The sequence below is a fragment of the Dermacentor silvarum genome, chromosome 1, assembly GCF_013339745.2.
Source record: "Dermacentor silvarum isolate Dsil-2018 chromosome 1, BIME_Dsil_1.4, whole genome shotgun sequence".
NCBI classification, from domain to species: domain Eukaryota; kingdom Metazoa; phylum Arthropoda; class Arachnida; order Ixodida; family Ixodidae; genus Dermacentor; species Dermacentor silvarum.
In genome coordinates this window covers 72,274,136-72,292,308 of record NC_051154.1, presented here as the reverse complement: position 1 = coordinate 72,292,308, position 18,173 = coordinate 72,274,136, and the positions used below count along the sequence as shown (strand labels likewise).

The 18,173-nt window shown below is 49.0% G+C and overlaps 1 protein-coding gene across 1 annotated transcript in view; it reads right to left on the bottom strand.

The window, feature by feature from the left end:
* Window positions 1-734: 734 nt before the first annotated feature.
* The window catches only part of LOC119465733 (tubulin polymerization-promoting protein homolog), a 114,851-nt gene continuing 97,412 nt past the window's right edge, over window positions 735-18,173 (bottom strand). Inside the window, exon 5 of the mRNA XM_049669510.1 lies at window positions 735-908. The gene's annotated coding sequence lies outside the window, so the exon portion shown is untranslated. The remainder of the gene's footprint in view (window positions 909-18,173) is intronic.

The following is an 18,173-nucleotide window of genomic DNA, read 5'->3' as shown; positions in this document are numbered from 1 at the left end:
CTTTCCCTCGATCGTTAACACCGGTAATTAATTCCATTCTTTAATGGTTCTTGGAAAGAAAGAAAATGCGTAAGCGTTAATGTGCATCTGAGGTATTTGAAAAGTGTTATCTTTGCTTTTCCGTGGTGTTCTACCTTGTCGTGCTATTAAATACTGCTTACTATTGATGTTAAATGTGTTTTTAGAGAGAAGTGTTTTTAGTGAGAAGAAAAAGCTTTAATCTAGCTATGCGCCTGCGTTCAGCGAGCGTAGGCAAGTTCAGCAAACTGAGCATTTCGGAGACAGAATCTGTGCGCGAATAACGTGATAAAATAAACCTTGCTGCTCGACGTTGAACTCTTTCCAGTCTCTCAATTAACCCAGACTGATAAGGGTCCCAGATTATGCTGGCATATTCTAGCGTCGGCCGAACGTACGTTAAATAAGCTGTTAGTTTTACTGACTGTGAGGCTAACTGCAATTTCCGTCGCAAGAACCATATTTTTATAATATGATTTGCCCAGCTTAAATTCTCGGATATATGTATGCCTAAGTATTTCAGCAAGTCAACCGTGGCAAGCACCGAAGAATTCACAGTGTAATTAAAATCGAAAATATTATTTATTTTATTCGTTTTGCGCAATACAACAGTTTTACTCATTTATTTTCATTTTCCATTTGTCACACCATTTTTCAATAGCCTTAATAGCGTCACTGAGTAATTGCTGATCTTTAGATGCTTCGCATCTAAAACTAAAGTTTAGAAAGCGGCATTGTGCGCCGCAAAGCAGGTGCGCGCGTGATGCAACGTCGCCTCCTGCAGGCTCGTCTGTGGACCGCAGCAGCGGGACGTGCTGCTCGCTCGCTGTGCTGGGCGCCATGTGGGTGCGAGTCTGCGCTTCCGGACGGGGCGCTGTGTCCGCGAGCGCTTGTTGTAGTTGCCCTCGTCCTTGTAGCCGCTCACGTAGCCGGACTCCGAGGGGACGTCCTGGCGGCCCTCCTTGCCCCGACCCTTGCCGGCCTCGTCGAAGCGCTGCTTGTGGGTGCCCATGTACTTGGTGTGGTCCGTTAGCCGAGCCACGGCTCCGCCTGTGGCCACGGGCTGCGACGAAAGAGCGAAGGCCGGGTCAGTCTTCGAGACCGGAAAGCTTTGTTGCAAAGCAGTTGGTTCCCGGGCCTATATACCGGCCCGTTACTCTCGCCAAGGGAGTGCAGGCAAATATTAGACACGTTGTAACGAATAACGCGCGCGACGTGCGCGGGCGCTGGTTCATGCACTGTTTATTCTGGAGACTTCCGAAGTTTTATGCATGCAGACCAATATCGAAACTATAGAGGTTCGCGTCAAGAAATTCACAAGAAATTCAAGTTCACGTCCAGTCTCCTGGATGGCTACCTTTGAATGTGAATTTCGTGTTGATTTCTCCGCGTGAGTGAAACCTAGCTGGTTTGACGCTTCTGAAGTGCAGTTGGAACTCGGCACTGGCGTACATCGGGTGTGCTTCGCTGTCCTGTCTATTCGCGCTGAAATATTCACTTATCAAGAGTTTTGTTTACCCTGTAACACCTGTTGGTATCACGCCGAGCTCTCAGCTTTAAAATAATATAAAGGACTTAAAGAGGCTGTACAGGTTAACAATAAGAACTAAAAAAATATCCGGTGAGACTTCTTGATTCCTTTAACACAATCGAACTCGCAGTATTATTGCAGACTGTGCTAGCACAGTCACACCGCCGTGTACGTTACACGTTTAACCCGTTTCCCAACTCATAATTGCCGTTTATTTACGATGTTTTCAACTGCATCACCTTCTGCATGCTGCTTTCGAAGAGCACGCATCCACATCTGGGCTGCTCCTATCTACCTCACACCCATGGCGCCGCAACCATTTGCCTCCTTCGCCAACTGCGCATCATTCTGCGCAGCCGAGGATATCTCTTCAGCTGCGAGCGGCGTTACGAGCCTCGAAAAGGCGGCACAGGTGGTGATTTTTGCGGACGGACGGATGAACGAACGCACATTTCCTGGCTCATAGCAGCTGTCCGGAATAAAAAGTTAGGTCCCCAACCTTGAGTCGATTTACCTCTTCACTGCATAGCGCGTGTGTGATGGAGCGAAGACAGTTTAGAGCAATGACTGGGGGATGGGGTGACCACCCGAGGGCTACGAGCCTCGGTGCTGTGGCACACGTGCACGTAACATCCATAATTTATCTGAATACACTACGTAGGTAACGCTCGCATTATCTCGTGGCGAAAAGACACGTCCAGCCATTTCTTAGCTCATAACTGTCGGTCGCAGTTTAGTAGAGGTAGGAATGCGTTAGTACACGCCCTTTGAATTGACTTTTTAACTAACATCAAATAATAAGCTGACAAGTGCGGCAAGTTCGGCGGGTTGGTAATAATAAGTGATTTCTAATTGAGAATGTGGCGCACAGCATAAAACACGCAACACATTGCATTCGGAAGAGGAGGATCTAGGACGATTTCCCGTCGTCGTAAAAGAAACAGCGCGAGAAAAAAAAAACGGCACACAAATAGGAGAGAAAGAAAAAAAGACATGGCGTTGGCACGTGGTCTCACAAGATCTCCTGACAGGTAGTCCTGTGATCGCGACATCGAGCCCCGGCACACTGTTGCGCAATACGAGCAGTGGCGGCAGAAAAAAAAAGACAAAAAAACTTTCACCGACTATTACGATACTCCCTAATGCGAAATAAACAGGCTGGCGCGGACAATCTGTGTCGTGCGGCACGTTGCAAACGGAGCGAAGTGTGGCGCGACTGCCTCGCTAATCTGGAGATCGCGAGAGCCAGCGCGTGGGCGCGATTCGCAGCAGCCGCCGCCGACAGACCTCCCAGACGACGCGCGCTACTCTGGCGCCATATCTCGTAGCCATCGTCGCCGCACTACGCTTTTCTTCTCACGCTTTCGCCATAGCCTCTTCGTCCGCTTTCCTCCTCTCGTCTTTCATTCCCCGCTGCACTCCGCGTTCACTTTGATCCTTCGCAGCGCTAGTTCGCTCGGTTACGAGTGACAACGCCGAGGCCGACGCTCGCCGCAGGAACGGGCGCCTTATAGCTGGCTCTAAGAACTGTCTAAAAACTGAGCCAATGAATCATCGCCGCGTGTCATCGAACACCTGACTAGATGTCTGACTCGTAACCGCATGTGTCGCATTGCTAAAGCTATATACCGTCACGGATATATATATATATATATATATATATATATATTTCGCGGGTGACCTCGTGTTTATAAGAATGTCATTTCGGGCGTGGTTGCGTTTCGTTTAGGATGCATAGGTGGCGTGACTTGATACCACGTCTCCTCGTGGCAACTATATATGCGAGAACGGATACAGCAGAGAGACTCCGCTCGAAAGGTGCACAACGCAGTCTGCTTACCGTGGTGCGTGTGGTGGCTGGCGGACCGCACGTGCTCAGCTTGTCCTTGATCTCTTCCACCTCGACCTTCTTAATTGTTTTTCGCTATCACCTCCAGGAACTGTTGGTACTCCTTCAGGTTCAGCGCCTTCTTCGTCCTGCCGCGAGCACAGGGAGAGCGTGTCAACACGTCATGCATGCACAGACAATGCGACAAGAGCGTGAGCGTTTATCCAAAAGCTGGGATTTTGGAGCTTCCCTGTGCACCATTAGTCCAACAGTTTATTATTGTGACCAAGGTTCGGCATTTGTATAACCCCATAGCCATCAGCATAAACCGAGCATATCAGTGCGCAGCACAAAAGAAAAAAAAGAGGGAGGGGGCGGGGGGTCATATATACGCCCCCTCGGTGGTTTCCAAGAACCTTCCAGGTCTCTTATCATTTTTGTGTTGATTATTATGGTTATGCATTGCCAGGTGTAGTTGTAAACTGGACAACAATACAATTCCCCGTAGTGCAAATCCGCGCACTACAACCGTTAAGGATTTGAAGTGTGCACCTTTGTCGGCCTTTGTCACTGCGTGTAAGTGTGCACAGGCGGCCTTTGTCACTGCGTGTAAGAGAACTTAGCGAAGAGATGGATGTCCCTCTTCTAGAACATCGCCTAATGCCTCCAGCTAAGCTGTCACCGCCGTGGGAGTGGCAGGTTATAGAATGCGATTTATCCTTTGTAGAGGTCACAAAGCACGCTCCCGAGCTCGAAATTGCAATGCATTTCCACGAACTTCAATCGAAGTACTCGTGATCAGAATTCTACACCGACGCATCCAACTTCCATGCTGGCGTATCTTATGCAGCTGTTGGCCCCTCTTTTTCTAAATCTGACTTATTGAACCCCATAACAAGTATCTTCACAGCAGAAGCCTACGCAGTACTGTCTGCAGTGAAACACATTAAGAAATTTAAAAAAAAGCACTAATATTCACAGACTCGTTAAGTCTTGTAAAAGCGCTAATATCTTTACAAAAGCATAAAAATCCTGCTTTTATTGAGCTTTACTCACTCTTGTGTAACATTTGCCTATCTCATAGACATGTAATATGGATTCCCGGCCATAGAGGAATTGAGGGTAATGTGCTTGCCGACGAAATCGCCAAATCAATGGCATCGCAAGGTATTTGTCTTCCCGCTGCTGCCCCTGCTACAGATCTGAAGCCTTTCCTACGAAACATACTGTGAAGCCATTGGCAACGCTTGTGGGACGCCGAAACAAATAATAAGCTCCACTTGATTAAGCCACAGTTACGTTTCTGGCCCTGTACAACGAAAACACGACGAATTGATGTCCTATTCTGTCGTCTGAGAATAGGACACACATATGGTACTCACAATTTTCTATTGAATGATAATGATCCCTCCAACCTGTGGTATAGATGTGGCGAGAGGCTCACCGTCCTCCACGTCCTCCTGGAGTGTCGGGAAGCCGAAATAGAAAGAAACATTTTCCTCTAGCATACCGCTATTGTGTCCCATCCCGCTATGTTTCTTGGTAAAGAACCGCTTTTTATCACCAAAGCAGTCCTCGCATTCTTGAAAGATGTTGTACTACATGTTATTAGCCCAATAAGTTCGTAGCGCATCCTCTCTCCAGAGGATGTTGCTGTGATAGTTTTTTATAGCACATGCCTCCAGGCCCTTGTGTTTCAAGGGCTCTGTTTAGGCACTTGTGCTTCTGGCCAATTCTTGCATCCGTAATATTTTGTAAGTCGTACGTATCATTCTTTCGCAATGCATTGTTCATGTCCATAGTACACATAATTAGTCATTGCCATAATCTTATTACGTATAGATATTATGCACTTTACAGCGATTGTTTTTAGGCCCCTTTACAGCCATGCCACATCTAATGTTCATATAATTCACTATTCATGTACCACTAACAAGCCATTACCATCGTCTTGGCGCTCTTTGGCCACATCTGGCCCTTGCGCCAATAAACCACAATAACCAAATCAAATCATCACTTTTAAACCTTTCGCGGCAGATTGCCGATGAGCTTGTTTAAATTAAGATAAAAATGAAACCCAACGAGGTTTACAGCCATTTGGCTGGATTGCGGGGCGTTTGCTTAAATCAGATATTTTACGTCTTTTTCTGCCTCGTTTCAGGTGAACCACTCTCAGAGGATGAGGGATCGACGTCTTCAGATGTGGACCCTATGCGACAAAAATGAAACCGTCCTTGCGGCCCATTGTACGTGCATAGCTCTTAGCACGGGCGTCCAAACGCAGAAAGAAAAGCTGCATGTACAGAAAAGGAATGTTTGACTTCCTGCTTACGTTGAAAAGGTCGAGTTCAAAAGGATCAGAGACATTTAGTTTACCTCCTCGAAAGGAAAGAATGGAGCAACAGATTGTGAACGGTCCACTGGCACTACTGCAGAACAAGCGGGATGAAATTGCAAGACCATCGGCAGGCGAGCAAAGAGACTTCATCACCACATTTAAGAGCTCAGTGGTTCGAGCTTTATTTTCTCTGCTACCAGAGTACAGTGACAATCTTGAATAGACTGTGCGAGCACATCCAGCCCACCTTAGAAGCCTTTACAATGAAGAGATGCTAGCAGACAGTTTAAACGTACTTAGCACAAAGGCCAGCGAGTTTATGGCCACATACAACATCAGTGAGGCTACCGTTAATTTGGTGGAATCCTTAACAAGACAACATACCAACTGCACGGACTGGCGTCGTTACAGGGCTAGCAGGATGGCGGCATCTGTAATGAGGAGTGTCTGTCATACTAATGTTGACAAGCCGAGTGTGTCATTACTCAAGACAATCTGTTACCCCAAAAATCAGGCAATTAAAACTGCTGCCGTCCACTGGGTCTTGGCACACGAGGCAGATGCTTTCAGTGCCTATAAGTCCAAAGAAGCAACAAGGCACTAATATTGTAAAAAGTTAGAACTCCACCTGTGTTCTAGACACCCATACGTTGGGGCGACACCCTAATGCCGCTGCCTCGTGCTTGTGCTGTGGCAAGGGCGTTGTGGAGTTTAAATGCCCGTATTTTTTCCGGGATGCCCAGGAGATTACTAGCGTGAAGACGTGTCTCACTGATGTTAATGGTGTGCTGAAGTTGCCGAAGGAGCACGCCTGCTATTATCAAATACAGACGCAGATGGCTGTCAGCATCGTGGAGGTTTGCGACTTGCGGGCACCAAAGTTCTACCACAGAGAGCGCGTCTTCCGGGACGACACGTTTTGCAATGCCATTTTTGGTGCTGCACGAGAGTTTTTTGAAGAGGCCATCCTGCCCGAGCTCTTAATTCAGCTGCTACTTCACAAGGTAACGAGAGGCGGAGAGAAAGAACAGACCAGACAGTGCAGTGTACTGCTTTTGCAGGAGGCCAGAGACTGGAAAAGTGGTTGCATGTGACAACCGTGCATGCTGCTATAGGTGGTTTCACTACTCGTGTGTTTCACTGAGACGAGCACCAAAAGCCAAACACTGGTATTGCCCTTTGTATCGCGCTTTGTGGTGCACGTTTAAGAACCCCAGTTAGTCGAAATTAACCCGGAGTCCCACACTACGGCGTGCCTTATAATCATATCGTAATTTTGGCACGTAATACCCCAGAATTTAATTTAATGACGGTGCAAATTTTTGCGACTTCTTGTTACATGTTTTTATTTCTGTCTGCTAACGACATGCAACAAATTAAAATACAAGCACTCAAAGAAACTCTAGGTTGGTTTAACAGGAACGCACACATAGTCTTCCTGCAAAGCATTCAGGAAAAGCAAGAAACGGTCGCCAACAGTAGAAGTTGAAAGATTAAAAAAACTCGCTATTGTGCGAATTCATGCTACAAACATGCAGCCTAATTACTGTTCAGAATGCTGTGAAACAAACAATCCGATTTCTTATTTTAATAACATGTTTTCATGTTTTATTCCAAGAAATGGCAGAGTGATGCGCACAGCCCCAATTTTCGCTCCCTTGAGCGTTTAATTCTCCTTGCCTTTTCTGGAGTCTGGGTAATACCAGTGTAGTTATGTCCCTCCTACGTGCGTACTGGAAGAACGCAGTCTTCCAGTAGTCAAGCTATGACCTGCAGTCTGCCGGTTAGTTGCGACGTTGAAAATGTGTCGAGCAGCAGCACTTGGTCAATGCAAGAATATTGTCATGGTGAAGAGGCCTCAGCTCTTGTATTGTTATGCGGAGCTGATCAGACCGAGAGCGTTGTCACTCGCGCAGAATCGCTTGAGGAAGCTGGTTACGCAATGTGGGAGTGACCTCTATCGATTCGCTCAACATGAGAGCCTGCGGTTGCCACCTTTCCCGCAAGACGAAACCGACACTGAAAAGGTGGGGGAGGGGGGTTGTAAGAGTATTGTTGCGATAGCAATTATATGGTCATTGCAGGAGAATTTTCGTCGTCATCGCCGCCGTCACCTTGAGGTTCTGTATAAAGTCCAAGTGCAATGAGATCCCGTTGCGTCCCGCGCGCCGTACGCTGTGAGTGCGAGGAAAAGCGTGCAAGGCTGCGCCGAGAAGGATGGTGGCTTGATGCACACCGTCTTCCCGCACGCACAGTGTACAAGGTGGATAGGGGGGAGGTCATCGCGCGGTAATCGATGAGGTGGGGGGGGGGGGGGTGACCCCGCGTCTCCTCTTCTAGCCCTACCGTGGCTGCGCATGTCGTACCTTTACTAGGGAGCCAATACTGCGGCGGGTGCAAATGTAGGCTAATCGAGCCGATATGACTGGTGGCCTCATGTGCACTGTCTTCAAGCCTGCCTATTGTTGGAGGTCGCATAATCTCAAGTTTCGGGGACGCGTTGAAGTTAGAGGCGGCACTACGCGTTCGCTCGCCGTTGCCGCTGCAATTCATTACGCCAACGTTCTGACAGTCTGACAGGAATCTTCGCGGTCATCGAGTGAGATCTGTTCATGTTTTACTGTGCGCGCGTGACACTATGCTTGTTAATTTAGTTAATAAGTGAATGTTTGCTGCAATTTATACGGCCGATAAATCTGCGAACCTTACTTCGTGCAATTCCCCAAAATTGGTTATCGGCTATCAGTGATTCCCCTTTAAGGCGAAAGTGCGACTTCTTTTTCTTTTCTTCTGAGATTTCGCCTATAAGTCGAAACGTCGATTCTCTCTGAACACTTATTGGCGATCGCCACCTGTTGGCACTTATCGCGTTAGCTGGCAAGACCATGCAATATGTAAGGCCGCATGCTTGCTTCGTATACTTCACAGGGTCGCGAGTTGCCCACGTGTTATGCGTACGTCCTGCTCTCTTCTACGCGTCCGGGTGGAAACCGCCTGGGTTTTCTTTTTATGTTTTGAGTGGTCGGAAAGCCTGCGTGGTGTCGGGTGGCGACTCACAGTGCGCGCCGTGGGGCCGCGGTACGGATGCTGAGAACGGATTCGGAGAACATGGTCTTGTAAACACCGAGTTCGGATTCTGCCGACGGGTATAATTTGTCCCCCCAGACAAACCTCGAGTGGGACAGCTGTACACGGTGTTGCGGCACCGGCTTCCGAACACTTTGCTGGCTAGAAGCGCCGCCAAGGTCTGTAATGGCCTAGCAATATTGACCACGTGTTATGCCTACGAGGTAAGGGTCCACTCCCTAAGTGTCCGCGCGGCAAGCGCTTGGAGTTGCTTTTACAGAGAAGCTGTATGGGAAACCAGCGCTTCCCAGGGGGCGCTCGTGAAAAACGGCCTTTTACGTGAGAAAGCGCCGCAACTTTCAGTCTCCCAAACGAACGCGGGGCCGCAGGGGACACGTTGTTTTTACGTTTTACGAAACTGTAACCTTAGCAAGTTAGGCCTTTTTTTCTTTGTCGCTTCTCTCAGCGTGAATATTGAAAACAGTGAAGATGCTCCGATCATCGAGGACGAGTTTCCTTGTGAAAAACGTCCAAGAAGTTTCTTGCGCAGAAAACTGCATGAGAGCCAGGCATGCATCAGCAGCTGCAAGCGCACCTACACCGCCGATCGTGTTGCGGTATACGGTTTCGAGAGTGTCGGCTCACTGCAAAAGCTTTTGATGCAAAATAACCCGAGAAGGGCGAGGATTGCATACAGTAAATTGTTTTCTAAGTTGAGAAAACGATACCTGACAACGACGGTTCAGGGTTTCAGCGAAATACAATTTATGATCGAGTGAAGAAGCTATTAATACCGTCGGAATTAAATTGTAAGCGATCACCATGTTCCATTTCTGCATATTCCATACGCAAATAGAGGCAGTTCCTTCGTGAGCAGAGTGACGTTAATTTCCCTCGAGCCACTTATGGTGTCCACCGCGCCGAAATAGAAGGCGCGTCCACGTTAATTAGCGACACGGCAACTCGCCGCACGCCGTTAGCAGTTCGCGGACCGCGGGCCGACAGCGGTCTTGCTGGAAAACGGCGAGATCTTCCTGTCACGCATGCAGAGGATCTCTTTGCTAGATCTCCCTGCGGCACAGCGGCGTGGTCATTCAGCGACAGAGGAGTGGTCGCGGCTACGCTCTGGCGTCGCCGGCAGCCTTGTCGCCGCTGCAGTCGCTCGCCACCGATATCGTCGCTAGGCCTTTTACTATTCACTTCGAATCTGTAGCTGACGGCGCTTCAGAATGAACCACCGTCGCTCCCAAGCAGCAATGTTTTGTTACCGTTGTTGCCGCTTTACCCTCTCATCGCAATGATTTCACACTAAGATGCTGATATATGCAATGCGAGCATGAGCACGGCCTAGCCGGTTCGCAGTGCACCGTCGGTATAGCCATGCACTGCAGCTGAACTTGACTTGTGTGATGATTATGGACGTTCGTCACTTGTTTGTGTGTCTTAAGACGAGAAAAGATGCACAAGAAACGCTAGTAGGCAAAAAAAATGTTTTTTTTTTTTCAAACACACGATGGGCAAGGAAAGGAAATGAAAAGAAAACAAAACAATGTCACAGAAAAGTTTCACGTGCACACTGATCTACGCGACGCTCAGTCCTACACCACCGTTCGGCGCGTCAAGAGTTCCGAAAAACCATCTCACGGTTTGGGTCGTGACGATCGACTCGCTTGTCGTTGCCGCGGTACGGTCGCCGAGGCGAGCCGAGGCAGAGGTTGCACGGTTGCTGCACCGTCGCCGGCACACGGCTGCGCTACCGTGTGCGGCGCCTGGCTATGTTGAGGACAACACTGCGTTGTCCGGCCGCAACTCTCGAGGACCGCGACCCAGGGTCGACCCACGCGGACAGCACCTCGGTAGGCCTCGACCAAGAACGGCCCTCAGCAACTGCGCCCTAGCAGGAGCCGCTCAGCAGGCCTCGTCCGTGATCCCGGAACAGGCCTCCGCATCTGGCCCGGGTAGGCACGCCTTGGTCACTCGGCCGCAGCAGGAACCACGGCCCGAGCTCTTCTTCCCGAGCGTCGCACCCGATCTGCTGCCACCGTGGCTTCGCCGCTCGAGCTCCTCCGCACGTTCCCCACGTAGCGCTTCTTTTCCTTCGTTTTGTTCTTTTATTGCGATAGCAATTATATGGACACTCCAAAGCAGATTTCTGCCGTCGCCGTCGCCATTGCCGTGAGGTTCCGTATGACGTCAATGGAGATGAAATCGTCGCCACGCGCCGAACGCTGTATGTGCGAGTGAAAGGGCGCGAGGGACGCGCGCTTTCACGGGGAGTGAACGCACGGCGGAGAACAAACGCGCGTTCTGCGCCGTGCTCCCTTAAAGGCTGTAGAAGTAGGCGTCTCTTTCCTCCTTTACAATCACCATATATGTAGAGCAAACGCGCCTTCTTCCGACGAGCGAAAGGCCTTGGGGGGGGGGGGGGGGGGGAAGGAAGGAAGGCGACGTTTAGCTGCGGCACCAAGTGCCTATTTATATGAGAGGCTCCGGCAACAGTCACCAACGCCGCACGCATTTTGTGCGAACGCGGGCAAAATTTATTCCAGCTCCCGTGCCACCTGCGTTCAGCTCGCCTTCTTCACTTCGGTATGCCCTTCGACTGAGTCCACAAGTCGCGGCGTACACGTAAAAAAATTATAAAAAAGGAATATTGTGTCTTTTCCCCACAACTTGTATCGGAACTCTCGTTTAAACGTTTGATCATGGACATGGCTTATATATATGAACAAAATGAACATAATATGTGCGTCACTTTACTCTATAGTGGACATCGTTTTGCCTGGAATCGAAGCTGCACAACCAATGCTTTTGTCGCCGGATTGCGGCGTCGCGGCGGTGCAGCGTCGATGCGCTGTTTCTGCATTAAACACGAAGTGTTGACCGTATATGTTCGCTGTGAGAGTGCATCCTTAGCATTCTCATTTTCTGCCTTTTCATTTTGTCACAAGGCACCATGCACCACTGGAAACCCAGTTGGAATTTACATGCCGGCTGGCACTAATATTACTCTTAGTGCCCCCGAAAAGATGCCAGCTGTATATATGCGATCTTGTACTAAGAACATGCATACATGTTTGTACTGGAAGCATTGCCATTATCGCTTTCAATAAAATCAACTGAACACGGATATTATGCCGGAGAAGCTGTAGGAGTAGTTGAATATTCAACACTAGCGATCGCGCCTACCTGAATCCAACGTCGCCGTCGCTCATGATCGTAGTTTTCACGAAAAATAATAGAATGATAGGGCTATATTACGGCTTTTGTATAGTTGTGGCAATTAACCACGCAGGGATAACAACGACCTTCAAGCTTTTTTTTTTCTTTTCACAGGTTTTGCACGTCGCCCACCGTATGGCGCCGCTGGGGATTTTCTTTTGTTTGTATGATTGAACAATGCGCGCGATGTTCGCAAGGGGCGCCGTGTGTCAGCTCGATACTCCAGCGCTGGTTTCCCATAGCCCTATCTCGCAATGGTTCTGTCGTGGCCGTAGGCGAACACTCGGGAGGCGCGCGCCGCGTGCGCCGCTGGGTTCCTTCCAGCACCATCAGATGGCGCTCGCCTCCGCGCATCCGCGGCAGCGGCGGCGCCAGTCGTCCGGAGGAAAGCAAGAAAAGAACCAGAAAGCTCACCTTCGCGCATCGCGTTCGCTGCAAGCGTTTCCCGGTAAAGGCTCATTCACACTAGGCCGATACGACACCGATTTTGGTCTGCCGACTGTTGGCGACAGCGTTTTCCTTCCTTTAAACCGTTGGCCACAGGGTTTTTCGTCCGGTAAACTTCTGTCCACAACAGTCGGCAGTCCAAAATCGGTGTCGTGTCGGCCTAGTGTGAATTAGCCTTAAAGATTACGGTTGCATAAGCTGCAGTTGTCGAGAAGCGGCAACTGTAGCATACGAAGCAGGGAGGGACGTAACTATACACTTTTGTATGTAAAAGAAGAACCCGCCTAACAATTGATTTGTGTTGTGACAGTGCTATGTGACGGCCACGAATAGTAAGGACTCCCGAAGAGACGCGTGCATACGAGGCTAAAGGGAAACTGAGACATCCACCCAAATGTAGCAATTTGCTACAATGGAAACCCAACCGGGTTCATCGAAAGAAAGCCTCGCAGTTGAAGAAAAATTCGTCCTGGTCGCCCCGGCTGCCCCGGAAAGGCGGTGGTCCCGGTTTCGAGTCCCGGACCAGGACGAATTTTTCTTCAACTGCGAGGCTTTCTTTCTAGGAACCCGGTTGGGTTTCCATTGTAGCAAATTGCTGCATTTGGGTGGATGTCTCAGTTTCCCTTTAATTACTTATCTTCACCTAGCGGATTTCCGCTGAACTATTACGTCATGCATACGAGGCGCGGCGAAAGTGTGATAAGTGCATTTCTCTTGTCTTTGCACTCTTAGTGGGTGCACGAAGTAGCGGCGCAAGCCAAGTTACAGGCTGTTGAAACGTTTTAGGCTAATAATTAGGTAAGCTGCAAGTGAATGTCGCCATTTCAATAAATTCAAGCTACGTTGCAATGGTTAATCGTTCTGGTTGTTTGTCACTTGCAGCTTCGGTGTCCAACCACCTTCACAGTGTTTGGATTCTGCCGACGGTCATAATTTGTCCCCGTGAGCGAACCTCGAGTGAGACTGGTGTACGCCGTGTAGCAGCGCCGTCTCTCGAACTCTTTGCTGGCAACAGACGCCGCCGCGGTTTGGAATAGCCGGGCAATAAATTATGCGTGCCTGGCGTTTCTCGTCGAAGGGATGACTGACTACGTGGGAATAGGGAAACGTAGTTGTAGAAAGAGAGAAAATTATTTTGTTTTTCAAAATCTTTACTTTTAAGAGTAGAAGCATCCCTGTGGGATGTGGCCTACCAAACTATTGACTCTCATTAGCAATTGCATCTGTGGGACAGCCCAACGGCGCTAGCGCCCTTTGTCTGTTTGAGCTATATTAATCCTGACGATATCCTGTCTCTCGGTCTTGGCCGAAATCAGGATTGCTAATAGATCAGTAAGGCTGCGTATAATGTACGTTAAAAGGAGTCTGGGCTGTACTCTGATCTCCTGATTGATCAGCGAGACACCCACTGGACTCTAATAGTCAAATGAGTGTCTCAATGTTGAGGCAGTCGAACAGTGAGACACTGGTTGCTCTAGAGTTGAAGTTGTAATTCATTTACATTACCTGCCATGTATTTACATGTAAACGTTTGGCTATTCGTTGTCCATCTGGTCTACTTCACGTTCCAACGAGGAACGAAGTAAGAAGAACCGACATAAAAAATTACTACGAGTATGGGCCAGATAAGCGAAACGGACGCACATCGTTCGCTCTCCTGCCCTCCACACGGCCCGGGATTACGTGATCAAAGAGTTTACGAAATTTTATATAAAGTGTTGGATAAATTTTAACCATGCTAAGTTTGCACTCGGCGTACCGCTACTTTATTGTCTCATTATGCTTTTTTTAGGGTTTGCTTATTGCTCATGGAAAAAGTCGCCTTTACATAGTATGAATTGCAGTAAAGATTCCTAAATAACTAAACAAGCATGGTGTAAGGTGCACAAGGACAAGCATGAACAAAGCCATGGAGTAAGGAAACGTTAGGAAAGAGCATCGCCGCCAACACGACTGAAGTCAACACGTATCGTCCCAACACGTGATGGTCACGCCAGAGAGCGCGGCAGGTTTTAGTGCAGCCGCTTTGCAGGCGCAGATACGGCAGCGCAGCCGAACCAAGCCGAACAAGTGCGCAATGATCAAAAATTATCGGGAACCAAGCGTTCTCGGCCAGTACGCTGTGTCTCAGAGGTCACGTGTTGAACCCATAATGCGAGGGCAAAAAATATACAGAAAGCATCGACGATGATTTTCAAGGTAAGCGAATAGCCCGAACGAACGGACGAAGTAACGAGCTACAGTCCTTCCCGCACATTCCCGCCACTCGGTTAATCCGCCTTTTTCATTTTCCTGTGCTGCCCTCTGCCGCGCGCCGCTGGAAACGTTTTGGTAGGGGGCTGTGGCTTTCGCCGGTTGATTTGTGAACCTGCGCCCGTGTTAAGTGCGCATCGGTTGTGCGTTTCGTGGATTGCGAATAACTATTAATGGCTTCTGGGGGGGCAGCATGTCGTTCCTAGAAGCCATGTAGCACTCACCAACTATATACACGTAGGGTGAGCAGGCCTGAGTGTGCTGTTTCGTTTACAGTGCGGCCGATAAAGGCACGCTGAGTTCCCTCTGCCGTAGCGGCTGCTTTGGAGTTTGTTGGCGGTAGCTCCTGCACTTGCACCTCGCTTTTTTGTAATTCTTTTTACACATTCTTTAGACATTTCGCATAAATAAGATGTTTTCGAGTGCATAGCCTTCCGCGTCGGATTTAGCAAAGCGATGCACTTGTTTACATCGGCATCTACAGCCACAGATCGTTGTTCGCGTCAAAAAATGGGGGAAAGGTGCATATATGAAAAGGCGCTGATATGAAAGAATGTCGAAACGTAGAATAAAACACTCATATCTGCTCATATGAGCCGCGTTGTTCCATCGTGAGACGAGTCAGTATGAGCGGCTGAGCCACTTAAACAATGGCGGCTGTGATCCAGTTACAAATATTGGGTTGTTAATTTATTACTGATTCTCGCTTTTCTTTAACTTCGCGATAGTTAGTTTGCGCGTGTCATAAAACATTATTAGAGCAAACTGTGCTCGCATAAGCGCTCATTTAAAGGCCGGATTGTTCTCCTGCAAAAACGCGGATGCCATCGCTGACACCGTTGGTATATAACTGAGCAAGGCGGTTGTTTATGCTGCTGTACCGAATGTACCGTCTCTTGTTTCGGGTTTGACGCAGAGATAAAGAGTACATCTCAGGTATTAAGAAATGTGTCAACATGCCAACACGTAAAAACCCACCCATCTACGTTGCGAATACGACCGGCAGCCTACGGGAACGGTGACGTACAGATGTTGGCACAGACGTTGGGCAAAGCGCTGTGTCCCCGCTTGCAGCTTATTGTGTACGCGGCGATCGACGCGAAGAGTAGTTTATTTCAAATCGCTAAAGCTAGAACTGTACTATAAAAGCAGTTTCCTTCATCCTAACTTGCTTACTTTTCAGTACAGGTCCGCCGGTAGCGGGTGCGCGAACTCGACGGCGCCAGGCCTAACCTCCGCTGAACAGGATCAACATTGGCTCAAACTTATGTGCACGGATTAAGAGGGTCGAAACTTGTGCATTTCAACTTCGTAGGCACGTTTTGACTAACTTTGAACGCGATTATTTATATATACTAATGAAGCCGTTGCGGCTATCACGTTATCGGTTCGACGGCCGATCGCGCGGGGTTCGGTCGAATGATGGTCGGCACGCTGATTTTATCGGTGCCGTCGACGAGAAAGCCCATCGCAGTACGACAACTCGCGCTCGTAGGTTACGTCTTGAAGGCCTGGTATGATAAAATGGTCTCAGCGATACAGTGCTGAATGGTCGGCCAATCGTAGGCATGCGCGTCTTGTCGGTCTCGTATCGACCCAGTGTTACCGCGCCTTGAACGAGTACGTGAAGTCGGGCACACGCTGCCACTACCAGCAAGCGAGGACCGACGCTGCAAGAAGTCTTCGTCAGCAACGTGTTTTTAAGTGTCGTCCAAGTGTAACGCAGGGGTTTATCGATAAATTTGCTATTACAGCCATGAATGCAAGGCGGCAACTACGTGGTTCCCTGTGCAGTCTGGACGAAGCCCTCGCCGCTTTCTGTTAAAAGTGGAGTTGCAGTCTTACGCTACGCACGTTTTCGGTACCGCACCGACGGCGAGCTACCAGTGAAGTTTCAACGAGGTACACAGCACGAGTTTGCACTTGCAGTAGCGCGCGTGCGAGCGCATTTTTTTTTCGGGGGCCGTATCCCCAAGACGGGGCCGCACGGCCGCGCGCGCGACCCTTCCAAAACGTTTCGCGACTAATCCGCCAGGGCAGGGCGCATGCGCCGTAGCGCCGTGAAAAAGGCGGGAACACTCGCCCATTTCCCTCGGCGACATCCCGCGACGAACGAACGAGGGTGCGACAGCCTCCCCTCCTCTTCCTTCCTGCCCCTCCCCGACACTCGGTTGCGCGAGAGCTAACGCGCCGGTTCGATCACGTGACCTCCAATATTGGGCGTGCAATAGATTATATTATAGCTATAGGGCTCCGTGTCCGATAAACACTCGCCGGTAAAATTTTTGACAATTCGGATTTATCTGATAAACTCCGATTTTAACGGCCAATATGACCCTGTTCCGTTCTATATCGAAATGGCATATTCTAAGCAGTCATTGATACATCGGCCGGTTTGGCCGACATAAATTTTACCTCACGTCAACAGTATCTCGTAGATCGCACCCATCGCACATTTAACAAAGGGCTTGTCGCGCACGCAGCGAGAAACGTGTGACCGCTCAACGACTGTGGCAGACCTTCATGGATTCTACGCTGCTGTCGCTGAAAAGTGGAGCCAGACAGTTGAGAGGAACCTTTTCGATGCACTCCAGTGCACCAGTGAATCGTTTTGGTATAGTGTTCAAATTGTGAATCTAAACGTGAAGCATGAGTTACCTCTCGCGTTCGAAACCGATGCGCCGAGTTTTAAAATAGTGTTTCTTGAAACTGACGGCATGAGCAACTCATGAGTGATTTTGCGAACTATCAGAGCTAATTAATCAGTAACATTGTTGAACCCCTGTCGCTTTGGAGACTTCACACTGTCCAGTGACCAGTGCTTTCTCGCTGCGCGCTGAGTCTTCTTGCGCAAACGTTGAAAGGCATTTTCAAACCTGAGAATCATCACCGAAAGGAGCATGCTTCCACCAGTGACAGCAACATCGTAAAGCATGATTGCGTCTTTTACAACAAGCTTGAAGTTTGTCATGACGATTTGGTCTATGAACTTGTTGATGCTAGATACTGGCATGCATTCACCACATTGGAAGGGGAACGGTAAGAAGCACATTCAAAAAAAGCATAGCGTATGGCCATGTTTGCGTTAGCACCAAACAACGAATGTACTGTATTAACAAAAAGAAGCTGCGGCAAATTCCTCGCTGATAAGACCGATAAACATACAGTGCGACGCAACTTGAGAAATACCGATATTGAAACGGCCAAGAATTTAGAAGAAAATATTTTAAAAATGACTGAATCGCCGCGATGGCACATCACGAGTCGCCGAATAGCGTCGAAGTTCCTAGTTATGACGAAATTATTTTTGAACAGCTCTGATAACGTCCACGCAACAATGGTTGCTTGTGTATTGTCAAATGTTCATATGCTGCGGCCTAAAGCTCACGGCACGGTGCGAAAACGCGCTCGCAGCGAATGCGAAACATTGTGCGCGGAGTCCAGTGTTGCCAGGTCCGACGAGGCGGCGT